Here is a 25711-nt window from a genome sequence, read left to right on the forward strand (position 1 = left end):
ATTTAATTATGGAAAATTGATGATGAATAAACTTATCTGGTGTAGTTAGAAGAATGTTTTATTCATATAAAACAATATTAGTGTTGAATTTTAAGCCATGTTATAATTTTTCCCACCTGACTCAAACTTCATTATTCTAAAATCTACCTTATTCCAATTCGCCGTTCTACTTTTTATGTTGCCAAGCACCATGCAGCTAGCAGTTAAACGGCACAACTAGTCAGAAATATAAGGGATGCATTTTTCCCAACAGTACAGGACAGGAGAAGAAATACCAGGGTAGAGAGAAAAGATAGCAAGGGTGGCAGGAGCTGCACTTCGAATCACATCTGCTCTCAGAGGGGCTTGTCCACTGAGTCTATATGGGCAGATCTCAAAAATAAAATGAATGCAATCACTCTGATAGGATTGTGCTACAGACCCTCCAATAGCATTGGGACATTGAGGAACAGATGTGCAGGCAGTTTAAGGAAAGGTGTAAAAACAACATTGTTGTTGTCACGGGGGATTTCAACTTCCCTAATATAAACTGCGACCTCCTTGATGCAAGTGGCTTAGATGGGGCAGAATTTGTTATGTGCATCCAGGAGGGTTCCTTAAACCAATATGTTGATAGTCCAACAAGAGGAGGGGATGTATTAGATCTGGTGTTCGGTATCGGGTCTGGTCTAGTAACCGACCTTACAGTGAGTGAGCAGTTAGGGAACAGTGACCATAACTCCTTAATTTTTAGGATAGCTATAGATAAAGAAAAGCTTGGACGTTGCAGAGAGTATTAAACTGGAGCAGGGCAAATTACAAGAGCATTAGGCAGGAACAAGGGAGTGCTGATTTGGAACAGCTGTATTTGGGCAAGTCCGCGTCTGACTTGTGGAGGATGATTTTAAATGAACTGCACAGAGATCAGGACAGTGTATTTCCAGTCAGAAAGATGAACAAGGATGGAAAGGTAAGAGATGCTTGGGTGTTTGGGAAGGTGATAATTTAATCAGGAAAAAAAAGAAAAATTTGTAAAGCTTAGGAAGCTAGAATCAAATAGAGCCCTGGAGGATTATAAAGAAAAGAACTCAAGAGATTAATCAGGAAAGCCAGGAGGAGCTATGAGATTCCCAAGGAATTCTATACATACATTAGGAGAAAGAGTGGGACCACACAATGATAAAGGAGGGAACATTTTCTTGGATGTGAAGGATATGGATGAGGTCCTTCATGTGTACATCGGTATTTCAGAGAAGGATGTGAAGGATTCGGAAATCAGTGCCGAGAGTGTTGATATGCTAACACATTTCAAAGTAAAGGAGGGGGTAGTGTTGGGTCTCTTAAAGAGCATTGTCCCCAGGGCCTGGTGGGATATATCCCAGGTTATTGAGACAGGCAAGTAAAAGAGATTGCTGGGGCCTTGACCAATATCTTTGTGTCCTATCCAGCCACAGATGACATCCTGGAGGAATGCTGAGGAGCAAATGTTATTCCATTGCTGAAGGATAATCCTAGAAGCTATAGACCGGTATGTCTCTCATCAGTCATGGGGAAGTTACTGGAGAGAATTCTTTGGGATGGGATTTATGACCATCTGGAAAATTATGTCTTAATTAGGGAGAGCCAGCATGGCTTTGTGTAGGGCGAGTCACGTCTTACTAACAATTGCGTTTTTTGATGAGGTGACACAGGAGATTGATGAAGATAGAGCTGTGGATGTTGTCGATATGGATCTTAGTAAGGTGCTTGACAAGGTCCCTCCTAGGAGGCTCATTCAGAAGATTAAGATGCGTGGGGTCAATGGATTCAGAACTGGGTTGCCCATAGAAGACAGAGGGTGGAGGGGATTTATTCCAGCTGGAGTTATGTAATTACTGGTATTCCAGAGGAACATCTACTAGGACCTTTGCTCTTTGTGGTGTATATAAATGACCTGGATGAAAATGTAGATTGATGGGTAATTAAGTTTGTAGATGGTACAAAGATTGGAGGTGCTGTGGATAGTGTAAATGACAGGCAAAGAATATAGCAGAGTATAGATCAGCTGCAGATATGCAACTGACATTAAATTGAACCTTTGAACCTTTGAAATGGCAGATGGAGTTTAACCGGCCTAATGTGAAATGTTGCATCTTGGTAGGTCAAATGTCCAGAGACAGTATACTGTTAAGGCCAAGACCCTTAAAGTGTTGATGAGCAGAGGAATCTTAGGGTCCAAGTTCATAGCTCCCTGAAAGTGGTTACATAGGTTGACAGGGAGCTTAAAAAGGCATATGGTGTGAATGACTTTATTAGTTAAGGCATTGAGTTCAAAAGTTAGGAAGTTATGTTACAGTTTTATAAAACTCTAGTTAGTCTGCATTCGGAGTATTGCATACAGTTCTGGTCACCCAATCATAGAAAGGATGTCAAAGATTTGGAGACGATGCCGAAGAAGTTATCTGGGATGCTGCCTGGGTTAGAGGGCATTCGCAATAACGAGAGGTTGGATAAACTTGGGTTGTTTTCCCTGGAGTAGTGGAAGCTGAGGGGAGATCTGATAGAGGCTTATAAGATTATGAGAGGCATAGTTAGAGTAGACAGACAGTATCTTTTTCCCATGGTTAAAATGTCTAATACCAGAGGCACGAAGTTAAGATGAGAGAGGGTAATTTTAAAGGAGATATGAGAGGCAAGTTTCTTTTTTGACAGAGAGCGTTGGGTGCCTGGAATGTGCTGCAGGGGTGGTGGGCGAGGTAGATATTTTATGGACTTTTAAGAGATATTTAGACAGGCACATGCGTGCGAGGAAAATGATGGGGTATCAACATTGTGTAGGTGTAAAGGATTAATTCCATTGGCCATTTGAACTCCAGGCCGGGTCTTTATGTGAGCCTTGAACTCCAGGCCGGGTCTTTATGTTGCGGCTGTTGTGACTCCCGTCGCCCCTTCCCCCACCACCACTCCGCAGCCCCATCTTCCTCAGATCCCACCGTCAACTCCTGGGCCCTCAGAGGCTCCATCTTCCTCTCACCCCAACCCTCCCCTCTCCACTGACACACCCAGCCTCCCCCCTCCCCCCTCTGATCCCAGCTCTCATCCGTGCCGGGTCTTTACCATCCCCTCCGACCTTCAACTGTCGGAGGCAGAACGCTCTGTTCTCAGTAAGGGCCTCACCTTTGTCCCCCTTCGCCCACACCTCAGCGAGTTCCATGTTCGCCATGATGCGGAACTTTTCTTCCGCCGTCTCCGTCTCCGAGCCTACTTCTTCGGCAAGGACTCTTCCACCCCCACCGATGACCCCTTCTCCCGTCTTCAACCCTCCTCTTCTTCATGGACACCCCGCTCTGGTCTTCTGCCTGCTCTGGATCTCTTTATTGCCAACTGCCGACGGGACATCAACCGTCTCGACTTCACCGCACCTTGTCCCCATTCCAACCTCACTCCTTCGGAACGCTCTGCTCTCCACTCCCTCCGCACTAATCCTAACCTTATTATTAAACCCGCTGATAAAGGGGGTGCTGTTGTAGTCTGGCGTACTGACCTCTACCTTGCCGAGGCACAGCGACAACTCGCGGATACCTCCTCTTATTTACCCCTCGATCGTGACCCCACTAAGGAACACCAGGCCATTGTCTCCCACACCATCACCAACTTTATCCGCTCAGGGGATCCCCCATCCACTGCTACCAACCTTATAGTTCCCACACCCCGCACTTCCCGTTTCTACCTCCTACCCAAGATCCACAAACCTGCCTGTCCTGGCCGACCTATTGTCTCAGCTTGCTCCCGCCCCACCGAACTCGTTTCTGCATACCTCGACACTGTTTTATCACCCCTTGTTCAATCCCTTCCGACCTATGTTCGTGACACTTCTCACGCTCTTAAACTTTTCGATGATTTTAAGTTCCCTGGCCCCCACCGCTTTATTTTCACCATGGATGTCCAGTCCTTATATACTTCCATCCCCCATCAGGAAGGTCTCAAAGCTCTACGCTTCTTTTTGGATTCCAGACCTAATCAGTTCCCCTCTACCACCACTCTGCTCCGTCTAGCAGAATTAGTCCTTACTCTTAATAATTTCTCCTTTTGCTCCTCCCATTTCCTCCAAACTAAAGATGTAGCTATGGGCACCCGTATGGGTCCTAGCTATGCCTGGCTTTTTGTTGGGTTTGTGGAACAATCTATGTTCCGTGCCTATTCTGGTATCTGTCCCCCACTTTTCCTTCGCTACATCGACGACTACATTGGCGCTGCTTCCTGCACGCATGCAGAACTCGTTGACTTTATTAACTTTGCCTCCAACTTTCACCCTGCCCTCAAGTTTACCTGGTCCATTTCTGCCACCTCCCTCCCCTTTCTAGATCTTTCTGTCTCTGTCTCTGGAGACAGCTTATCCACTGATGTCTACTATAAGCCTACTGACTCTCACAGCTATCTGGACTATTCCTCTTCTCATCCTGTCTCTTGCAAAAACGCCATCCCCTTCTCGCAATTCCTCCGTCTCCGCCGCATCTGCTCTCAGGATGAGGCTTTTCATTCCAGGACAAGGGAGATGTCTTCATTTTTTAAAGAAAGGGGCTTTCCTTCCTCCACTATCAACTCTGCTCTTAAACGCATCTCCCCCATTTCACGTACATCTGCTCTCACTCCATCCTCCCACCACCCCACTAGGAATAGGGTTCCCCTGGTCCTCACCTACCACCCCACCAGCCTCCAGGTCCAACATATTATTCTCCGTAACTTCCGCCACCTCCAACGGGATCCCACCACTAAGCACATCTTTCCCTCCCCCCCTCTCTCTGCATTCCGCAGGGATCGCTCCCTACACAACTCCCTTGTCCATTCGTCCCCCCCATCCCTCCCCACTGATCTCCCTCCTGGCACTTATCCGTGTAAGCGGAACAAGTGCTACACATGCCCTTACACTTCCTCCCTTACCACCATTCAGGGCCCCAAACAGTCCTTCCAGGCGAGGCATCACTTCACCTGTGAGTCGACTGGGGTGATATACTGCGTCCGGTGCTCCCGATGTGGCCTTTTATATATTGGTGAGACCCGACGCAGACTGGGAGACCGCTTTGCTGAACATCTACGCTCTGTCCGCCAGAGAAAGCAGGATCTCCCAGTGGCCACACATTTTAATTCCACATCCCATTCCCATTCTGACATGTCTATCCACGGCTTCCTCTACTGTAAAGATGAAGCCACACTCAGGTTGGAGGAACAACACCTTATATTCCGTCTGGGTAGCCTCCAACCTGATGGCATGAACATTGACTTCTCTAACTTCCGCTAATGCCCCACCTCCCCCTCGTACCCCATCCGTTATTTATTTTTATGCACACATTCTTTCTCTCACTCTCCTTTTTCTCCCTCTGTCCCTCTGAATATACCTCTTGCCCATCCTCTGGGTCACCCCCCCCTTGTCTTTCTTCCCGGACCTCCTGTCCCATGATCCTCTCGTATCCCCTTCTGCCTATCACCTGTCCAGCTCTTGGCTCTATCCTTCCCCCTCCTGTCTTCTCCTATCATTTTGCATCTCCCCCTCCCCCTCCAACTTTCAAATCCCTTACTCACTCTTCCTTCAGTTAGTCCTGACGAAGGGTCTCGGCCTGAAACGTCGACTGCGCCTCTTCCTATAGATGCTGCTTGGCCTGCTGTGTTCACCAGCAACTTTGATGTGTGTTGTTTGAATATTACCTTAATTGGTTTATCACAACATTATGGGCCAAAGGGCCTGTTTCTGTGCTCTACTGTTCTATATCCTATTTTCTAAGTATAGTTACACCAAGAAATACCGTATCTGGGAAAGGTTTCTTTCTCTCACCTGCTGAAACGAAAAGAAAGAAGAAAACCGCCAGATCAAGTGGGATGTCCCAGTGGCCACCCGTTTTAATTCCACTTCCCATTCCCATTCCAATATGTCTATCCATGGCCTCCTCCACTATCATGATGAGGCGACATTTAGTCTGGAGGAACAACACCTCATATTCCATTTGGGTAGCCTCCACCCTGATGGCATGAACCTCAATTTCTTGAACTTCCGGTAATGCCCCCCCCCTCCAACTCCTTCACCATTTCACATGCCCTCCCCCCACCTTTTAAGACTACTCCTCAGCTTTTTATCTCTCCAGTCCTGCCGAAGGGTTTCAGCCCAAAACATCAACTGTACTTTTTTCCATAGATGCTGCCTAGCCTGCTGAGTTCCTCCAGCATTTCATGTATGTTGCTTGGATTTCCTGCACCTGCAGATTTTCTCTTGTTTATGATAAGAAAACTTAGATCACTATCTAGGAAGATTATTTTACAAATGCAATTGAATTTTGTTTTTTTTCTCTCCATCGGAGCAACCACAGGTTTGTCTTTTAACATCTATTTGAACCTCAAGGCCTTTTCTGTAATCATGATAGAAAGCAGATGGATGCTGCCCTAAACCAAGGTTATAACATATTATAATGTGCAATATACAGTATATATGAGCATAATTATGTAGTTTATGTAGCCATATTATGTAGATATTTCAATTTACCATAAAATAAAATGCACACTTTAAGTTTCTTCCAAACAATGTTTACACTCACACTCAGTAAAGATGTTCCTTAAGAAATGTATAGCACTCTACAAAGATAGTAAAAGAAACACATTTGTTCTCATCAAGTCCTAATGTACAATATGTGTACTGAGGAATAAAGCACTACTACTTGTAACACAAAGGTTTGGAATGAAAATATCCTGATCTGGTTGCTAAGTGTGACTGATAGAGAAGGAGAGGGATCACTGTTTGGTTCCTAACTATCTGCAATCTGAACTGATGATTTGGCCGAGGGGACCAAATATAACAATTCCAAGCAGGCACAGGAGACATGATGCTGGAATCTGAAAACAAAAATTGCTGGTTGAATTGAGCAGGTGAGCAGGATCTGTAAGGGTAAAAGATCTGTCGACGTTGGTCATTTCATTTCCAAGTTTGTCACTGACATGAAACTAAATGGAAATGCTAGTCATAACAATGAAGCAAAGATGTGTCAAGATATAAACAAATCAATGAATATGCAAATTGAAGACAATGTGTAAAACTGTGAGTTATTTGATTCAGAAGAAATAGAAATGCAAAGTAGTTTTCAAGTGGTGAGGGACATATTCTTTCACGTATGATCTCTAACCTACCACGGTAAAGCACATTGCTTTCAGATCTGGACTAAATTGATTCTTCTGTGTAAAGAAAAAGAATGTCCAAAGCCTGTTCAATAGCTCAGCACTCCTTGGACTTCATGCTGCTACAAACTGAATTTCTCAGTGGTGAACTCTGCTAGCTCTCTGCAAGACAACAGCTTCATGTATCTTTGAAATCCCTACAAATTTCCAAGCAAGCCTGCATAGTTCAGGATTTAACTATAGAAAACTTACTTTTAAGATACAGAATTATACAGAGGCAAAAACAACAACAAATTTATCATCTTTCTAAAAAGTATTGAACATCTTATCAATGCTGGATTCTCAGCTGTGATAAATTACAATATTAATAATAGAATAGGCTTTTTTGCTAGAGAACATTTCTGTTTTTTGGATGTATATATATATATATATATCAGCTTTAAAATATGGAAGCAGATTGAAAAGAGATCTAAAAAATCAAAATGATGGATAGATATGAAAGGGGTAGCGGACACAAGTGTAAGTGTACATTTAATAACTGTGTGTATTACATGTGTGACTTTGATACATTGTATGAGATAGTCAAGACTTAGTGCCTTCAATAAAGAAAGTATACTTGATTATTTCCTTATACGAAGAACAATAATAAAAAACTACCCATAAGTAAACCTGAAGAAACAAAGTTCTTAAAGACACCAAACTTTCAAAACTTGTGCAATGCCATCTCGAAAATAAATTCCGTCTTTTTATGTGACTTGATCCAATCTATTCTCAGATCACTTGTAAAATGCTTACCGAGCTTGACTATGTTAGAAATTGGACTCTTTTCCTTCTCCCACGGACTTAGTAGTCCACTTCTCTTTAACTAAGGTCACAGGGAGAATGTCAAGTAATGGAGTTGAAGGCGGGATAAAGGATCAGCCATGATTGAATGGTGGAGCAGACTCGATGGGCCAAATGGGCTAATTCTGCTCCTATCTCTTGTGGTCTAACTTGACTTGTCCTTCTGCAACAATGCCTATTTTACATTGCCCAATAAAACAATCGAGGTGTATCAGAAACATGTCCTGACCTATGAGAGACTAAAGTGCATACCTGTAATTGTTTCCTTATTCAACAAAGTGTGGTTAAATATACTATCTTTATTATTTAGTAATAAAAACCATTGAGTATCGTTGTTTCCATCTCTTTTTTATGAACTGATTCTATTTTATCTATGGCACTACTGTGGAATAATTCCATGACAAAAACAGAAATGATGAAAGAAATTAGCACTCAACTCAGTCAAGTATCTCTGTGGAAAGAGAAACCAGTAAATTTGGCGTCAGGAATTGAATGAAGGAAGAGTAGACAGTTAACAGTTTCCAAAGCAGAGTTAATGGGAGGAATGAGATACAAGACGAAAGGCTATAAAGAGAAAGGTGGAGAGATCAAGTAATAAAGCGAAAGAGTACTCACCATTAGCAACATTTTAAAGAACTGGGGTGAGAAAGGAATGAGTATGATAATGGAAAATAATTGAGAATAGTTTACATTACTTTAGAAAACTCCAAGAGTTGCAAAGTGCCTAGACGGGGGATAAATTTACATTGGGCATCACTTTGGCATTGGGAGAGACCTCAAACAGACAGGTTGAACTGGGAATGGGAGTGAGAATTAAAGTGACATGCTTTGTTGTATAGAAAGTGTAAAAGAAGGAACTATCACAAAGAACAAGTCTACTTGAGTGTCAGTTTAACTTGAACCAATTAAAAGAAGTGAGATTTAATCAGAGCAGCCATTGTGAGAACAGCAAGAGTTAGAGTGAGATGAAGTTAGTGTGGGGAACAAAGAGGCTTCAGCAAGAAGAGGGAGAGGTCAAGGTCCTGGAGGCCATTGTGTTAGTAGGCCAGTAGGGGAGTCTAAGATCTGAGGATTTGGCTCAAGAAATGTCAGCAAGGAGACACAGGTAGGTAGCAGGTAAGAGTTGGGGCAACAGGGTGTAAGGGTAGGGGTGACTCATCCATTATTAAGGATGAGGTATTGAGGTACCATAATTGAAGGCACATGATAAATAGGTCAAAGTCAGCACTGTTTCCTTAAGGGAAATCTTTCCTGATAAACCTGTTGGAATTCTTTGAGGTGATAACAGGCAGGATAGACAAAGGAGAGTCAGTGGATGTTGTTTACTTAGATTTTTAGAAGGCCTTTGACAAGGTCCTACACAGAGGCAGTTAAACAAGATAGGAGAACATGGTGTTACAGGAAAAAATAACATCAAGGACAGAAGATTGACTAACTGGCAAGAGGTAAAGGGGACCTTTTCTGGTGACTATGTGTCTGCTACTTTTCACATTCTACAGGATATTAATGATCTGAATGACAGAATTGATGGCTTTGTGGATTTGTGAATGATACAAAGATAGGCAGAGGGGTAGGGAGTCTGAAGAAAGATGGGCAAAGATTGAATACAGTGTAAGGAAGTGTAAGGCAATGCACTTTGGAAGAAGGGATAAAGGTGTTGACTATATTCTAAATGGGAAGCAAATTCAGAAATCAGAGGTGCAAAGGGACTTTGGGATCCTAGTGCAGTATTCCTTGAAGATTAACTTGCAGGTTGAGTCCATAGTAAGGAAGGCAAGTAAAATTACAGCATTCATTTTGAGAAGACTACAATATAAATGCCAGGGTGTAATGCTAGGACTTTATAAAGCATTGATCAGATTATATGTGGAGTATTGTGAGCCTTTTGGGCCCCACCTCCTAGGAAGGATCTTGAGAATGAAAGTGTTGAAGTATGAGGAGGATTTGATGGCTCTCAAATTATACTCACTTGGGGTTAGAACATTGGGAGGGGATCTCATTGAAACCTATCAAATATCAAAAGGCCTAGATAGAGTGAGTGAGAACAGCACATTTCCAATAGTGGGAGTGCTTAGGCCACAGGGCACAACTGCAGAATAGAATATGTCCCTTTAGAACAGAGAGGAGGAGTAATTTCTTTAGTCAGAAGTTTGCGAATTTATAGAATTTATTACCACAGAAGGCCAAGTTATTGGGTATATTTAAAGTGGAAATTGATAGGTTCTTGAACAGTAAGTGTGTCAAAAGCTATGGGGAGAAGGTAGGAGAAGAGGGTTGAGACAGAAAATAAGTCAGCCATGATAAGAAGATGGAGCAAACTCAGTGGGCTGAATGGCCTAATTCTGTTCCTATGACTTATGGGCTTATTGCAACTGGAAACTCAGGATCACCACAGCTGAATAAGAACAGGTGGTCTGTGAAGTGAGCATCCAATCTGCATTTGGCTTCACCAGTGTAGGGAAGGCAACATTGTGAATACTGAGTGCAGTAGACAAGACTGGAGCAAGTGCAAGTGAATTGCTGCTACACCCTATTATTTTCTCCAAGATAATGGGGACTAACAGCTGCTGTCTTTAGGCCTTTTGATTCTTATGCGGTAAAACAAATAGCCACAAAAGATGCCCCCTAAGCCAGGGATTCCAAGGCTGGGTGCCTCCCACAATATCAATGTCAAGGCCTTCCCACTGTTACAAGGCCAGCAGTCTTCCTTCCTTCTACTCTTGACTCGTGTTTTTCTCACTTTACTGTCTACATACATTGCATCTCAAAACAACTCCTCATTTTAAATAATATCTCATTAGATTAGATTATGAAGACACACAGTCCTCTTTTATTGTCATTTAGTAATGCATGCATTAAGAAATGATACAATGTTTTTCCAGAATGATATCACAGAAACACATGACAAACCAAGACTGAAAAACTGACAAAAACCACATAATTATAACATATAGTTACAACAGTTCAAAGCAATACCGTAATTTGATAAGAACAGACCATGGGCATGGTAAAGTCTCAAAGTCTCTCAAAAGTCCCATCATCTCACGCAGACGGTAAACCTCCAGTGCCGCAAACTTGCTGATGCAGCATTCCGGAAGCATCCGACCACAGTCCGACTCCGAGTCCGTCCGAAAACTCCGAGCCTCCAACCAGCTCTCCGACACCGAGCACCAAGCACCATCTCTGCCGAGCGCTTCGACCCTGGCCCCGGCAACAGGCAATAGGCAAGGCCGAGGATTTGGGGCCTTCCTCTCCGGAGATTCTTGATCACATAGTAGCAGCGGCAGCGAAGCGGGCATTTCAGAAGTTACTCCAGATGTTCCTCCGTGCTTCTTCATGTCTGTCTCTATCAAATCAGGATTGTGCACAGCATCCTACTTCACAGATACGATACCATTCGGAACGGCCGTGCACGCTGCGTCGCGCCACCATCTTCTCCTCCCTCCTCTGTATTGTAAAATTTTGTAAAATATTTCTCTGTATTGTAAAATTCCCCACATTTTGGCTGAACATTTTCAACCACGGGCCTCAACATTGGATAATCCCATAACGTCCAACTCTAAAAAGTCTTAAACTATTTAGCCCACGTCTGTAGTTCAACTATAAAATCAACAGGTATTTCCTCTGATTCCACATGCAAATATTTTTCATGAAATCTCCAATGGTGCTGGATTAGAATTCCTTTAGGTTTCAGTATGTCCTAGTATGAGAGACTTACTCTGTGGAGCTACTAATCTCTTTTGTATTTCCAGCCCTAACACAATAATACTTTCCCCTTTCTTTGTATCCTTCATCCATTCATTCTCAGTCCCCAATACATTGACAATATTGCTTATTCTCTGGAACACCTCCAGTCTTTCAACTGATTTTGCTTACATCTCTCTGATATGAATGTAATGTTCAGTTTCGCTCATCATCACTGCTAGACCTAGAGTATTCTATTCTCTGTCTTCTTTTATCTGTCACAGTGTCCTGTCCCAATCTTAAGCCAGAGAACCCTAATCTCAATATATCTGTCAACTGATTGCATAAGCAAATAAACAAAGGTAGAATTATCAACAGAATATCCTTTAATGAATACATTAAACAGTCAATCAACAGTAGCATTTGATAATTAGGAACAATTGTCAAGGTCGTACTATATGTACATACATTACAACTGGTATATAGGAACAGATCATTTAAATTTCCACTGAGTAGTGAATCTTTAATAATGAAGTATGAGTTTAGGATTAATAGGTCCCAGTTTTGAATTAGAATATAAAGTCCAATATCAAGTGTGAATTATAAGCCAATTCAGAAAAAAAATCATATTCATGAAGTAGTGTGCAAATAGATATTGGAATAAAGGAAAGGCTATATAATTCCTACATAGAACCAACTGTCGCACTAGTACCTACTGTATGTCTGAAGTAATTTTTTTAATTTAAATACCTTTGTTGATATGTCCAATAGAATAGAAAGCAAATTAAATAGCTAACCCCAGAAAACACTTTCATTTTTACGGTAAGGTACAACTGGCATCATCCCTTAGAATGGAATCCAAGTTGATGTTCCAGGAGGATCTGTAACTGCCCAATCCTTGACACCTGTCTATAAAGAAAACCAATTCCCCAGCTGTTTGCAAATGCAAAAATAAAGCTTTCATTGCAGTCTTAAAATTATCAATAACTTTATTGTCTAGAATTTAAAATCATTTGAGAGTTCAGTCCAAGAAAACTGACCGATTCTCGCATTAGAGCCATAGAAGTTTTATTTCTTCTACTGTTTCTTCTCGCTCTTCGACCTCTAAATCTTTCCTGGTGCTACTTAAGTTGAAGCATTGCTTGAGGAAGTCAGTTTTACAATTAGGTCAATCGATAATTCCGAGATGATATAAAAGAAAAATAAACTACCTGGTTATTTTGAAACCCAGGATCTCGAGACCAATGTACAATGTGGAACTTCAGACCACAGCTAACCCCCATCCCCGCCCCACCCCCAATGGATGGCTTTTTGAGCTTATAGGAGGTAATTTAGGGACAGAAAGGAAAGCAGAATCATTGGGAGTGTTCTAGTTTTATGCCCTTTATATAAGCTGTCTGGTCTATTGAGTATTTTCCAGTTTTATGTCGAAGTCTCTGAATCTACAGACTTTTTAGAAAAATAAATCTATGACATTGCAAATGTTGCCATGAAAATTGAATCATATTGCACTGAATTATGCCAATTGTTAGCTACTTCTGGAGCCAACAGACCTGTTAGAGCAACTCCCAGTCTGGTGTTAGGATTCCCATTCAGGGAAGTTCTCATTAGTTTTAATATAGCTATCTACTGATTCTCTTTGGCCTCTCATCCATGACTTTGTCAAGGGCAGGTGATGCCTTACGAATCTGATTGAATTCTTTGAAGATGTAACAAAACACATGGATGAAGGTAGAGCAGTGGATGTAGTGTATATGGATTTCAGGACGACATTTGATAAGGTTCCCCATGCGAGGCTCATTCAGAAAGTAAGGTGGCATGGGATTCAAGGAGACTTTGCTTTGAGGATCCAGAAAAGGCTTGTCCACAGGAGGCAAAGGGTGGTTGTGGATGGTTTGTATTCTGCATGGAGTATGGTGACCAGTGGTGTTCCACAGGGATCTGTTCTGGGACCCCTCCTCTTTGTGATTTTTATAAATGAGCTGGATAAGGAAGTAGAAGGGTGGGTTAGTAAGTTTGCTGATGACATAACAAATTAGGGCTTTGTGGATAGTCTGGAGGGTTGTCAGAGGTTACGGTGGGACATCAATAGGATGCAGAACTGAGCTAACAAGTAGCAGATAGAATTCAACCCAGATAAGTGTGAAGTGGTTCAACTCGGAAGGTCAAATTTGAAGACAGAATTTGATATTAATGGTAAAGTGCTTGGAAGTAGGTATGAGGGGGATGTCAGAGGTACATTTTTCACACAGAGAGTAGTGGATTCATGTCCATCAGATTAATGGCTTCTTTCTCCTTTTTATGTTTATCAATACAGAATGAAGCACCCTAGCTAAACTCTGGTAGGATGACTGTGGTTAAAAAAAATGTTATATTTATTTATGTTAGATTTGTCATTTGAAAGAACCCTATTAAGGATCTCATTAATTGACAGTGCAATGACAGTTAATTATAGTTATTTTAAAATTACAATTACTTTATATTTTTATTTACAATATAAAATATCTGGGAAACCTAGAGATTGAATTGTAAAATCTTATTAAATAAGTTTAGTAATGATTGTACCAAGTAGTCAAACTGAGAAGGTTAGACAATGTCATAAATTGTAGAAGTGAAGTTTAAGTGAAATGTCATTGAACAAGTGACATTTCATTTGCTTTTACTTGCCAATTGTCCTCCAGAGCAATTGATTCAATTGCAAGATATAGTTACAGGAGTTAATTTAACTCCTCAATAAAATTGAAATTGAACTTTATCATTGCATCTAGTTTCAGAAAAGAAAATACACAGCATTGGAATATGCCCTGAAATGGCCTAATATGTTTTACACATACTGAAATAGAGAGTCTACATAAACTGCAAAGTTATTTTGTCTGGTTATTGCTGAGCATACAACCTTGCCTAGGCACTAAAAGGGGTCTCATTTCTTCTGTGAATAGTGTATGGAATCTTTTAATGAGCCTTGGTTTACAGCTTTGCTGAAATAGGTTAACTCCAACAATGCAACACTCTCTTATTGCAAGTCTAGAGCAACAGTTTGATAAATTCTACAGAGAACCTACAGTTTTCCATCGTCTAGAAACAAGAATACTATCAAGAAAACAAGGTGCAATTTTCATCCTGGCACACTATGGAATGTTGACTTCAATGGCACTGAAATGGATCCAATGGGTTTTAAACTAATTTAAATTATTTTGACCAGTCATCTGGCTGAGATGATGTAAATCAGAAGAAATCAAGGCTTAAACTTGGGTCCATGCAGCCTCATATCACTCAATGTTGGCCATTTTTCTATTGAGACCTACTGACAACCTCATATATCGTCAGTAATAAAACAATGTTTAGTATTAAATTATAGCTGCCTTTTCTATTATTTGTCATAAAGAGGACCTTGGAAAACCCAGGGAGTGGATTACAAAATGCTATTGTATGCACGATTAAAATACTATCAAAACCATATATTTTATATATAGAGTCTGGGGAAAAGTGCAAGTTGGCATGTATTGAATTATGAAGGGCCTAGAGGCAAATACAAAAGCTGAGCGGCCAAAGATCTGAGACAAAGATGTAAAAGTCATAGGTTGCAGGATTATTAGGGAGATGAGGAATGTATTTCCCAGCCAGAGTGCCGGATGTCTGGAATTCACTGCTTGAAAGGATGCGAGATGCAGGAAACTTCAGCATATTTAAAAAAGAGACACATGTTTACATATTTGAAGAGTTGTAATCACTAGGTTGCAGGTCTAGTACTGGAATGTGTGTATGGTTATTTTTCCACTGGGACTGATATGATGCATTATAGAACTTCCTCTGTATCATAGTCAAATACTTCATGAAAGCTTATGTCATGTATTTTTCCTTAAGTAGTAAAAGACTGAAGTGGTAGCTCCTTCAATTATCACTCAAGCACATCTGGGGCTCACAGTTAAGATCTAGTAATTTACAGAGATTATGCAATTTTTAATGTAACTTGAATTTATGACATAAAATCAGTATTTAAAAGTACAAGATAATTTTTAAAACTATAATAAACTGCAAAATAATAAAAGCATGTTTTCAGTCATACCTTAAACTCTAGGTTAGAGAAATGCAACTACAGGGAACTCTTTCTGAGAATATGAAACTTGAATCATAGTGACGAGTGGACATACTTTCTGGAGGTGGGGCAGGTGAGGTAGGCATAGATTCAATAAAATGACAGAAACAGATCAAGACCTCCTCCCAAAACATTTGAAGGCTCATGCTTATACCCAGAGTAAATCAAGCCATGTTTTAGTTGCACTGCTCATTCAGAATTCCAGCCACTGACATTTTCTAGGAAGTGCAGTTTTGTTGTTAATATTCCATGAAGACTTGTTTACTGCTGCAGAACATTAAAGTGAAACTACAGTAGCTGTTGTATTCCTGGCATTAATATGTAAGATCTGTTTAGGTGTCAATGGGTTTTATGATCTTCCTCCAATGCAGTTCCTTTCAGTCTGCAAAACAACCACAACATAGATTTGCCAGTTCATCCTGAACATTTGCCCTCATCATAGTCGATGAAAAGAAAGAACACGTTTGAGAACTGGCAACACCTGTATTCACAGAGGAAATCAAGTCAGCTCTGGATTTCATCAAAATGTCTAGGGTATCACTGCACTAGTATTACATTGAGTCATAACTTACGCACAGAGAAAACATAAAAGCAAGAAACAAACACAGAAATGTTGAACAGTTCTGCAGTGAATAACTGAATAAATATTTCAAGTGTGGACTTTTCATCAGAAGAGAAAAATAATAACTGAAACGATTCCACAATCAACACATTAACTGCAATTATATTGTTACATTTGAAAAGCATGTTCTCATTTATGTCTTTATATCTTGAGTAACACTGGTAGCAGTTGAATAAATCCAGTAAGATTGCCCTTTCTAGCTTGGGGATTTATGCTTGCCATTAGGATTACTATATCAAAGAACCACCTTAATTTGACAGAAGGATATTAGAGATACTCAAAGATAAACAAGTCATGAATGGGAGATTTTGAAGTGTCCAGTAATGACTAACACAAAGAAACTAAAAGGCTCTCAATGCCATCTTGCAACAAAATCATTTAATAATGAATTATATATTATATTTCTGTCAGCAATTCTCATAGCTGGATTGCACAAAAGAGTAATGTCCCAGTTACATACATTCATGAAGAAAATAAAAACTGATGACCTCTGTTTAATTTATTCACACCCAAATTTTCAGGAATTAGTTTTACTGAATACCAGTGAAACTATTTTTGTTAAGTTATAAAATATCTAACTGACTGTGAATCAATTAAACATTTGTACATTACAAAATTGATTAACATCTTATTGTAGAAGAAATCATTTTCTAAATGACACCATCTTTAATTCTTCAGCTAGCATTTCCAAAAGCTGTCACTTAGCTAAAACAGCTATGCAGTGTTAAATATTCGATATTATTCCCTTGAACCTTAATAGTCTCTTCAATATAAACTGTATTTTGTTGGGATAATAATGAAATTGACTGGAATCAGTCTCAAATTTTTTTTGGATTGGACATATGATACACTGAGGCTAAGGAACAATGTCATTTTTCATTTGCTGGTTGGACAGTTATAAATTTGTTTTGTCATATCATCTTGAATTTGCCATTGCATTTCACAGGAAGTTAAGATCATAATAGAAACAGCTGTAGGATATATAGTTTTCCAGGCATGCTCTTCTATTCTGTATGAACATGGCTGATCCTTGCTCACTGTCCACCTAATTTTCATATTCATTGATCTCTGCCTTGAATATAATCAATGACCAAGGCTCACAACTCCATACAGCAGAGAATCCTTAAAGATTTATAATGCCCTTGAGCAAAGAGGTTTCTTCTCATCTCTAAACCACATGTCCAACTCCTTATTCTGTGATTACGCCCCTGATTCTAGCATCTTTAATTCAGGGAAACGGCCTCTCAGCACTTATTTCACTATCCCTCCTGGAATCTGTTGTGGCTCAATGAGATTATCACACGTTTCACTGAACTTCAGGGAGAAAAGTCAATCTTAGCCAAGACCGTCCAACCCAAAAATCTCATGAAGCTAAGCTGTATTAATGTCAAGGAAAGTAGGTATCTACTTTTTTGGTTATACAAAGCAAACTCCACCACAGGTAAGGTCTGTATAATAGCAATAAAAAATACTTCTTTAGATTTGTATTTGGGCCCTTTGGCGGGAAGGTACATTATAGGAACAACCCTTCATTTGCTTTCTCATGTAATTTCTGCACTTGTACTCATGAATCAGTGCTCCATATGTCTCTGTATACTTATATTGATCAGATCCTCTTCATTTACCAATTTTTTTTTCTCTTCCTACCGTAGTGAATTATTTCACATAATCATCCCATGTGCTCTTTTGGCACATGCCTTGTGCCCTTTACACAGCTCATTTTCACACTTAGCTTCATAACTTCAGTAAACTGGAAAATATTATGCTCTGTTTTTCTTAATATAAATTAAGAATACCAAGTTCTGATCCCTCTGGTTCTCAAATGGTGGGACTTGTTTAAAGTAGTGAGTGAGACAGTGACAGCTTGCAGAGCGGGAGCCATTTGAGAACTGCAAGTCTCATCAAGAGTGAGTCATTGTTTGAAGTGGAAAATGAGAGACAGACGTCATTGCAAGGCTGGAGCCATTTGAAAAGAACAAGTCTCATCAGGAGTGAGTTTTATTTGAGCCAATAAAAGGAAGTGAGGTGTAAGCTGAGCAGCCATTGTGTAAGCGGCCCGCCTTTAGAGTGGTCTGGCTTCTGCTCAATGCACTTGGTTGAGGACAGACAGAGATTCTAAGTAAGTTTCCAGAATGCTTTTGTTTCTCTTTCTTTGTCCATTACTACAAAGGTAGAGTGCTGAGAATGGGTCCAGAGTTAGTGGTATGTTCTTTGAGTGAAATGTGGGAACTCTGGAAGACCTTCAGCCTCCTCGATAACTACATCTGCAGGAAGTGCATTGAGCTGCAGCTGCCTAGAGATCATGTTAAGGGAATGGAGTTGCAGGTCGATGACCTTCAAGAATGAGGAGGTAATAGGTAGGAGCTACAGGGAGGTAATCACCCCTAAATTACAGGAAGCAGGTACCTGGGTGACTGTCAGAGCGAAAGAGAATAGGCAGCCAGTGCAGAGTACCCCTGTGGCCATTCCCATCAATAATAAGTATACCGCTTTGAACCCTGTTGGGGGGTATTGGAAACACCCGACCAGGAATAATCCGCAATGACCAGGTCGCTGTCACTGAATGTGGCTCTGTGGCTGTGGCTCAGAAGGGAAAGGAGAGAAGAAGAGTGTGGAAGTGATTGGGGATTCTATAGTTATACATTATTCTTCATACTTTATACTTTATTGTCGCCAGACAATTGGTACTACAACGTACAATCATCACAGCGATATTTGATTCTGCGCTTCACACTCCCTGGATTACAAATATTAAATATTAAAGATGCTAAGAATAGTTAAAATTAGTAAATATTAAAAATTTAAATTATAAATCATAAATAGAAAATATAAAAATGGGAAGTAAGGTAGTGCAAAAAAACTGAGAGGCAGGTCTGGATATTTGGAGGCTACGGCCCAGATCCGGGTCAGGATCCATTCAGCAGTCTTATCAAAGTTGGAAAGAAGCTGTTCCCAAATCTGGCCTTACAAGTCTTCAAGCTCCTGAACCTTCTTCCGGAGGGAAGAGGGACGAAAAGTGTATTGGCTGGGTTTGTCATGTCCTTGATTATCCTGGCAGCACTGCCCCGACAGCGTGCGGTGTAAAGTGAGTCCACGGACGGAAGATTGTTTTGTGTGATGTGCTGCGCTGTGTTCACGATCTTCTGCAGCTTCTTTCGGTCTTGGACAGAACAACTTCCATACCAGGTTGTGATGCACCCGAGAAGAATGCTTTCTACGGTGCATCTATAAAAATTAGTGAGGGTTTTAGGGGACAGGCCAAATTTCTTTAGTTTTCTCAGGAAGTAAAGGCGCTGGTGGGCCTTCTTGGCTTTGAATTCTGCTTGGTTGGACCAAGTCAGGTCATTTGTGATATTGACCCTGAGGAACTTAAAGCTTTTGACCTGCTCCACTTGCGCACCACCGATGTAAATTGGGTCGTGCGGTCCGCTACTCCTTCTGAAGTCAACAACCAATTCCTTCGTCTTGCTGACGTTGAGGGATAGGTTATTGTCTTTGCACCATGCCACCAGGTTCTTAATTTCCTCTCTGTACTCAAACTCATCATTACCCGAGATACGGCCTACAATTGTGTGTCATCAGCAAACTTATATATTGAGTTTGATAGAAACTTGGCTACACAATCATGGGTGTACAGTGAGTACAGCAGGGGGCTGAGTACACAGCATTGTGAGGCACCGGTGCTCGGAGTGATTGTAGAGGAGAGCTTGTCCCCTATTTTTACAGCCTGGGCTCCTGTCTGTGAGGAAGTTGGAGATCCAGCTACAGATCCTGTGCTAAGGCCCAGGTTCCGGAGCTTAGGAATCAGTTTATTTGGAAGAATGGTATTAAAGGCAGAGCTGTAGTCAATGAAAAGGAGCCTTATGTATGCGTCTTTATTCTCCAGGTGTTCTAAGGAGGAATGTAGGGCCAGAGAGATTGCCATTGACCTGTTGCTCCAGTAGGCGAATTGCAAAGCATCGAGGTTGACCGGTAGGCTGTGGTTGATGTGTACCAAAACCAATCTCTCGAAGCACTTCATAGCAATTGATGTCAGAGCCACAGGTCAATAGTCATTCAGGCATGCCACCTTGCTCTTCTTCGACACTGGGATTATCGTTGCCTTCTTAAAACACGAGGGGATCTTAGACTGAAGCAAGGCGCAGTTGGAGATGTCAGCAAACACTCCAGCTAGCTCACTTGCACAGGCCCGGAGAACCCGTCCTGGGACGCCATCTGGGCCCGTTGCTTTCCTTAGATTTATCTTCAAGAAGGCCCTTCTAACGTCCTCCTCGGTGACGATGAATCTCGATGCCACCAGGTCTGGTTCGTCTGGAGGGAGCGGGATGCTCCTCTTCTGTTCGAATCCTATGTAGAAGACGTTAAGTTCGTCAGGAAGAGAAGCGCCACAGTTATTGATATTCCCAGCCTTTTCTTTGTGCCCAGTGATCATTTAGACCCTGCCATAGTCTACTGGCATCCCTCTGGTTAACCTGGGCTTCCAACTTGGCTCGATATTGCCTCTTGACGTCCTTAATGGCTTTCCAGAGTTCACGCCTGGATTCCGTATAGCGACTGGTATCCCCGGACCTAAAAGCCACAGCCCTAGCCTTTAAAAGGGACTTGACCTCATAATTCATCCAAGGTTTCCGGTTAGGGAATATCCGGATCGTCTTGCGAGACACACAGTCCTCCGTGCATTTCCAAATAAAGTCCGTGACAGCTGAGGCATACTCATCGAGGTTAGCTGCTGAGTCCTTGAATACTAACCAGTCCACCGATTCAAAGCAGTCACGGAGGACCTCATCCGTTTCCTCTGTCCAACGCGACACTACTTTTGACACCGTGACCTCCCACTTCAGTTTCTGTTTGTAAGCCGGGAGGAGGACTTCGGCCTGATGGTCCGATTTTCCGAAGTGAGGTCGTGGGATGGAAGGGTAGGCATCCGTGACTGCTGTGTGGCAGTGGTCAAGTATATTCGAGCCTCGAGTAGGGCAGGAGAGATGTTGGTATCACTTTGGCAGTGCCTTTCTGAGGTTGGCCTGGTTTAAGTCCCCAGCTGTAATGAGCAAAGCCTCCGGATACCTGGTCTCAAGTTCACTGATGTTGGCATACAGTATGTTTAGAGCACACTCCACGTCCACCTGGGGGGGAATGTAGACCGCTCTCAGTATGACCGAGGTGAATTCCCGTGGCAGATAGTGGGGACGACACTTCACCGACAGGTGTTCCAGGTCCGGGCTGCAGGAGCTTGTCAGCACCACTGTGTCCGAGCACCACCCAGTGTTGATCAGTAGGTAGACACCACCTCCCCTCGTCTTGTCCGAAGATGCTGTGCGGTCCAGCTGATGGATCGAAAATAGAGCAGCAGACAGGAGATTTTGTAGACAAGAAAAAGCAAACCCTGTTGGTATTTTACTTCCTATGTGCCAGGGTAAGTGTTATCTCAAATTGAGTCTACAGCATTCCAAAGGGGGAGGGTGAGCAGTAGAGGTCGTAGCTCCATCTTGGGTACCAGCCTACAGAGTACCCAGGATATCTTCAGGGAGCGGTGTCTCAGAAAGGCAGCGTCCATTATTAAGGACCTCCAGCACCCAGGGCATGACCTTTTCTCACTGTTACCATCGGGTAAGAGGTACAGAAGCCCGAAGGCACATACTCAGCGATTCAGGAACAGCTTCTTCCCCTCTGCCATCGATTCCTAAACGGACATTGAACCCTTGGACACTACCTTACTTTTTTAATACACAATTATTTCTGTTTTGCATGATTTTAATCTATTCAGTAGATGTATATTATAAGTTAATTTACTTAGCTATTCTTTATTATTATTTTTTCTTCTTTTATATTATATATGGCATTGAACTGCTGCTGCTAAGTTAACAAATTTCACAACACATGCCGAGGATAATAAACCTGATTCTGATTCTGATTCTAACATATTGGTACCAGTGACATTGATAGAAAAAGGGAGGAGATCCTGAACAGAGAATATAGGAGTTAGGTAGAAAGCTGAGAAGCAGGACCTCCAGAGTAGTAATTTCTGGATTGTTGCCTGTGCCATGTGCCAGTGAGTGTAGGAATAGGATGCTCTGGTAGATGAATGTATGGCCAAGTAATTGGTGCTGGGGGCAGGGTTTCAAATTTCTGGGTCATTGGGATCTCTTCTGGAGAAAGTACAAAATGGATGGCTTGCATCTGAACCAAAGGGAGACCAATATCCTTGTGGGCAGTTTTGCTAGAGCTGTTGGGGAGTATTTAAACCAATTTGGCAAGGAGATGGAAACCAGAATGATAAGGCTGAAGATGGAGTAGTTGGTATATAAATACATGCAGTGTGTGGTGAGACTATGAGGAAGGACAGGCAGGTGTTAAAGCAAAATTACAGTCAGTGGGATGAGTTAAGTGTAACATGGGGGAAAAATCAAAAAGAGTGATGAATACAGGACTGAAAGCGTTGTATTTGGATGCATGCAGTATGCAGAATAAGGTAGATGATCCTGTAGTACATTTAGAGATCGGGAGCCATTATTCTACAAAGTCTACAAGCAGTGCCCAAGGCTCCTTGTGCGACTCTGGAAGATCTTAAAGGTGATCTGGCAGAGAGGAAAGGTAACTGCTCAGGGGAAGCACGCGCAGGGTGTCTGGATACCAAAAGAAGAGGATTCAAGCTACATTGAGCAGTTTCGTATTATCTTGCTGCTCAGCGTTGTAGGGAAGATCTTCTTCAAGAATATGGCTCAACGTTTAACTGAGTTCCTTTTGAAGAGTGGATACCTAGACACCTCAGTACAGAAGGTGGGAGTCCCAGGAGTACCTGGATGCCTAGAGCACACAGGAGTGGTGACCCAGCTGATCAAGGAGGCAAGGGAGAACAGAGGAGACCTTGCAGCACTCTGGCTAGACCTAACCAACGCCTATGGATCCATCCCACACAAGCTCATTGAAACAGCACTGACAAGACACCATGTTCCAGAGATGATCCGAAACCTCACTCTGGACTATTACGGCAGCTTCAGGTTGAGAGTGTCCTCAGGGTCACTAACATCTGCCTGGCATCGGCTGGAGAAGGGCATAATCACTGGCTGAACAATCTTGCTGTCACTCTTCTCATTGGCCATGAACATGATTGTCAAGTCAGCGGAGGTGGAATATAGAGGCCCCATGTCTAGATCTGGTACTCGGCAGCCCCTCATAAGAGCATTCATGGACAACCTGATGGTGATGGTAACATCAGTCCCTGGGTGCAGATGGCTCCTTCAAGGGCTGGAACAGCTCCTCTCATGGGCAAAAGTGAGCTTTAAACCAGCCAAGTCCAGGTCTCTGGTCCTGAAGAAGGGAAGAGTGGCTGACCAGTTCCGCTTTAACCTGGGAGGGATCCAGATTCCAACAGTGACAGAAAGACCAGTCAAGAGCCTTCTCCCCCGCTAGATCTTTGACAGTTCCCTGAAGGACACAGCTGCACTTCAACAAACCAGGAGCAACTTGATAACCTGGCTCACTGCGATTGACAGTTTGGGGCTTCCAGGAAAATTCAAAGCCTGGATGTACCAACACGGAGTCCTGCCAAGGCTACTCTGGCCCCTTCTAGTCTACGAGGTGCCAATGTCATCAGTGGAGGCTCTGGAGAAGACCATCAGTCAGTTTCTCCGGAGGTGGTTGGCGCTTCCCCTGGACCTTAAGCTGCATTGCCGTGTATGGGCATTCCACCAAGCTGCAGCTCCCCATCAGCAGCCTATCAGAGGAATTCAAAGTCGCTCGAGCCAGGGAGGTTATGATGCACCGAGACTCCTCTGATGTTAAAGGAACTTCAGCAGGAATCCGCGTAAAGACTGGAAGGAAGTGGCAGGCACAGGAAGCTGTCGACAGAGCGGAGGCACGGCTGTGGCACAACATTTTGGTGGGCACTGTGGCAGTGGAGCGGGCAGGACTGGGCTGATTTCCCAAGCCACGCTATGACAAAACCCATGGAAAGGAGAAGCGTCAACGGGTTCAGAAGGAGATACGAGCAGGAAGTGGAGAAAGAACGATACAGCAAGATGGTCGGCATGTACAAACAAGGTGCCTGGACTAGATGGGATCATGCGGAACCTCGCAAGTTCACCTGGACAGAGCTCTGGAGAGCCGAACCACAGCGCATCAAAGTTTCTCATCCAATCAGTCCTCAACATTCTCCCAGGCCCGGCCAACCTGCACAGGTGGGTCATGACAAAAACTCCAGCATGCCAACTGTACCAGAGGAGGGGCACCTTGGAGCATATCCTAAGTTGCTGTCTGAAGGCACTGGGGGAAGGGCGATATGGCTGGCGCCATGACCAGGTCCTAAGGTCTATGGTGGATGCAATTAGCACAGCTATTCAAGACAGCAAAAACCAGCACGCTCCCAAACAGTCCATCACCTTTATTAGAGCAGGGGAGAAGGCTCAACATCGGCCTAGCTCCTCGGGAGGGCTTCTTGCCACCGCACGAGACTGGCAGCTCCAAGTCGACCTAGGGAGGCAGCTCAAATTCCCAGAGAACATCACAGCCACTCCACTCCACCTGGACATGCTGTTAATATCGGAGTCTACAAAGCAAGTGGTCCTGCTGGATCTTACTGTCCCCTGGGAAGACCAGACTGAAGAGGCCAACGAGCACCAGAGGGCTAGATACACAGATCTTGTTGCAGAATGCTGGAGCAATGGCTGGAGAGCTCGCTGTGAGCCAATCAAAGTTGGGTGCTGGGGCTTTGCTGGCCATTCATTACAGCGGACTCTAAAACTCCTTAGAGTTAAAGGACTGCAGTGCAGAAGAGCCACCAAGAACATTCTGGAGGCTGCTGAAAAGGCCTCGTGGTGGCTGTGGATCCGGAGGGGGGATCCATGGATTAGTGCGCCACTTGGACACAAGTCGGGCGCTGACCATCCCCGAATGGGTCGACCGGGGGAGGGTGTTCAATGATTAAAGACCTGAAACACCCGATGACCCCGGGTTCATCACTGAAGACGTGCCCAAGTAGCACCAGAAGGTGTATTCTACAACTGGGCATCATTCAGTCAGGGATGAAAGAAGATCACAGTTGGGATCTTATCATCCAAGGATGCACATTGTATCAAAAGGTTGGCAGAGGGGCTGGGCTGGCTTTTTTGGTAAAAAATTATAATCAAATCCTTAGAAAGAAGTGACAAAGGATCAGATGATATAGAGTCTGTGCAGGTGAAATAAACTCTTCTTGGGCTTCAAGCTGGGTACAGGTGTCGATTATAACCGACGTTTCAATGAAAAACTCTGCCATCTTCATCAGGGATGATACCTGGTGTCTAGTCCAGTGGTATTTATACCCCAGAGTCCATCCCTTCTGATTGGTTAGTCCTCATCCAATCAGGTCTCCA

The 25711-nt window shown here is 42.7% G+C and overlaps 1 pseudogene; it reads left to right on the forward strand.

Moving 5' to 3' along the window:
• The first annotated feature begins 2404 nt into the window (after positions 1-2404).
• On the forward strand, positions 2405-25280 carry LOC134349893 (uncharacterized; annotated as a pseudogene).
• The last annotated feature ends 431 nt before the right edge of the window (positions 25281-25711 follow it).

This window comes from Mobula hypostoma, chromosome 7, assembly GCF_963921235.1.
Source record: "Mobula hypostoma chromosome 7, sMobHyp1.1, whole genome shotgun sequence".
Classification (NCBI taxonomy): domain Eukaryota; kingdom Metazoa; phylum Chordata; class Chondrichthyes; order Myliobatiformes; family Myliobatidae; genus Mobula; species Mobula hypostoma.